The sequence below is a fragment of the Balaenoptera musculus genome, chromosome 10, assembly GCF_009873245.2.
Source record: "Balaenoptera musculus isolate JJ_BM4_2016_0621 chromosome 10, mBalMus1.pri.v3, whole genome shotgun sequence".
In the NCBI taxonomy this organism is placed as follows: Eukaryota; Metazoa; Chordata; class Mammalia; order Artiodactyla; family Balaenopteridae; genus Balaenoptera; species Balaenoptera musculus.
In genome coordinates this window covers 93,211,504-93,214,549 of record NC_045794.1, presented here as the reverse complement: position 1 = coordinate 93,214,549, position 3,046 = coordinate 93,211,504, and the positions used below count along the sequence as shown (strand labels likewise).

Genomic DNA, 3,046 nt, shown 5'->3' with positions numbered 1-3,046 from the left:
GTGGGGGGCAAGGAGGGACTCTGTGACCTAAGAGGGTGGGACAGGGGCCAGGGGAGGGGTGGAGCTGAGGCACCAAGTGTGTGTCCCCCCTTGAGAGATGAACACTGCAGGCTGGGTGCAGGGAAGAGAGCCCCTCTGATGCCCAGATACTCCCTGGCCTTCAGGGTGACCCCAGAGCTCCAGAGACCAATGAGTGCCCCCCAAATGACGGCCAGAGCCCCCACCCCTCCCCTGTCATCTGCTCAAGCCCCTCTAATCCTGGTTTGCCTCGGTCACCATGGTGACACTGTCCCGGCGTCAATCAGAACATGTCACCCCATCTGCATAAAGCCCTTCAAAGGCCTCCTATGTCCCTAAGTTAATGACCCAAATCCTTGTCCTGGCCTGAACAGCCATCTCACCTTGTCCCATCTTGTCCCATCTCAGACACACACACACACACACACACACACCACTGTTGGTGTTTTAGTTTCAAAGACCCTTTTTCAATTCTGTGTTTGCAACTCTTCCGTGCCTCAGTTTCTTCACCTATTAGATGGGGTACTTAATAGTGTCTTAGTTTTGGTTACTCCAAAAACAGCCCTGGAGACAAGTGTTCAGGAGCAAATAGTTATTTTCGAGGTGACCTCAGAAGCACAGTGTGGGGAGGGGGAGTGAGACAGGGTGGGAGAAAATCTGAGGAGGTGCACACTGATGGAGGTACCCCTGCGGCACGGGGCATCCAATCACCTGGGGCTTCTGAGAGGCAGTGTCAAGCTGCCTCAGAATCGCCCACTAATGGGGAGGAAGCCGAGATATTTATCCTCCAATTCCCATCAGTTATTGGTGAGGGCAGTCCTGGGAAGTGTAGACTCTCTGGTACTTCCAGCCAACAGAAGCTGCCAGCAAATATGAGAACTGTCCTTAGAGGACCCCTGGGATGGGCAGAAGGAATACAGGCAGGGCATTCATGGCTTCTGCAATTGGGAATATCTCTCTCATAGCATTGTGCAGATTAACTGACATAATACATAATGCTTAAGTGCTTAATACAGTGTCTGGCACATAGTAGGTACTCAGTCTGAGCTATAATAATATTAATGTCATTATTGTTGTTGTCACGACTGACATAAAACTCTCTCTGACCTCAGGGCCTTTGTCCAGGCTGTTCCCCGTGCCTAGCACACTCTTCTCTGCTCATCCTCCCTCCACTTGGTTAACATCTGCCTTGCTTCAGGTCTCAGCCCAAATGTCACCTCCTCAGCGAAGCCCTCCCTGACCACTGGATTAGATCAGGTTCTCCCTTAGATGTGCTCAGAGCACCTACTCCGCCCCTTTCTTTCAGGGGGTTTGATTACTGTTGTCACTTTAAATTTATTTGCACGACTGTTTGCAATTCTCTGATTCTCTGCTCATTGCTGGTCTCTCCTGTTGGACTGCAAGCTCCCTGAGGACACAGGCTGGGTCTGTTTTGTTCACAGAGACAACCCTAGGGCCTAGCACAGGGTTCCTGCACAGGAGATGCCCCAAAACAGACTGGTGGAGTAGAGAGAGGAATCTGAGTGGGGAAGCAGGCACAGAATTAGTAAAACACAATGATGTCAGTGCCAGATCAGAGGTATTTACGAAGAGCTCTGGGAGCGTGCACGAAAGACAGATTCATTCCTTTCTTCAGTAACTGTCTCTAGAACACTTATTCTGTGCTGAGCACGGGGCAGTGGTGCTAAACAAAACAGGCACTGTCCCGGCCCTCCGGGATCTTCCCATCCCATGGGGGTGGAGGGCATTCGTGCAGGGAGCAAAGCGGAGTAGGAAAGGTGTGGAGGGACAAGGCTGTGTGCCAAGCCAACCCTGCTTCATCTACCTCCTGAGCACCAGAAAGTCTACATTTCCCAGTTTCCTTGCAGCTCGGTGGGGTCATGTGACTAGCTGTCACCAGTGGAATGTGGGAGGAAGTGAGGTGCAGCACTTCCAGGCCTGGCCCGTAGAAACCTCCCCCCAGATCTTCCACACTCCCTTCATAGGCCTACAGAGCCCTAGAGCAAGGGTCAGCAAATGTTTCTGTGAAGGCCAGAGGGCAGACATTTTAAGTTTTGTGGGCCATCCAGTCTCTATGGCAGCTATGTAGCTAATGGGCGTGGCTGTGTCCCAATAAAACTTTATTTACAAAAACAGGTCCTCGTCTGCCAGCCTGTCTTAGAGGATGGTAGAGCCACTGGACAGAGGAACTGAACCCCCCCCTAGCTGTGTGGAACAGAGCTCACCTACCTCACCCCAGCCAACTTTGACTCAACTGTGCTCTGAGCGAAAAATAAACTCTTGTGTGTTAACCACTGTGGTGCTGGGGTGTATTTGTAACAGTTAGCAAATGCTAACGTACATGGAAGGCTTCACAGAGGAGGTGGCACTCATCTTTGGCTTTGACAGGGGAGTAAGGCACTCTCCAGGCTGGCAAGATGAGGAAGGGCATTCTTAGGGAAGATGGGACCCCTGTGAGCCAACTCATTGAAGAGTGGAGTGTGGAGGATATCACAGGGCTTGTGCTGCAAAAGGGACATAAAAAGTGGTCCCAAGGGAATTCCCTGGTGGTCCAGTGGTTAGGACTCTGCACTTTCACTGCTGAGGGCCCGGGTTCAATCCCTGGTCAGGGAACTAAGATCCCACAAGCCACGCAACACAGCCAAAATAAAATAAAATAAAATAAGAAGAACTTTTCTTTAAAAAAAAAAAAAAGAAAGAAAGAAAAGTGGTCCCAGGGGACTGAGAAGGAGGAACTGGATGTTTGGAGATAAAGCTAAGGGGAGAGGGATAGGAAGCAACCACACTCTTGGAGGCTTGCTGTTCCCTCCACACTGTGTGTTTCCCCCATTTCTGTGCCTTTGTTCATGTGGTACCCCTGCCTCACATGCCCTTCCTTCTCCCACCTGCTTTGAGCCCACTCTTCCTTTAGGACTTAATAAAGTCCCTGGGTGCCCCAGTGTTCAAAGCGGCAACAGAGTTTCTCAACAAGAGTGCAGGCTTTTAGAACAGAGAGTCCTGGGTGCAAATCCTGCCTCTGTCAATAAGA

General features: G+C 50.8%; 1 non-coding gene across 1 annotated transcript; it reads left to right on the top strand.

Moving 5' to 3' along the window:
* Positions 1-2,558: 2,558 nt before the first annotated feature.
* On the top strand, positions 2,559-2,631 carry TRNAE-UUC. The gene has a single exon. It is a non-coding gene; the product is annotated as a tRNA-Glu (tRNA).
* The last annotated feature ends 415 nt before the right edge of the window (positions 2,632-3,046 follow it).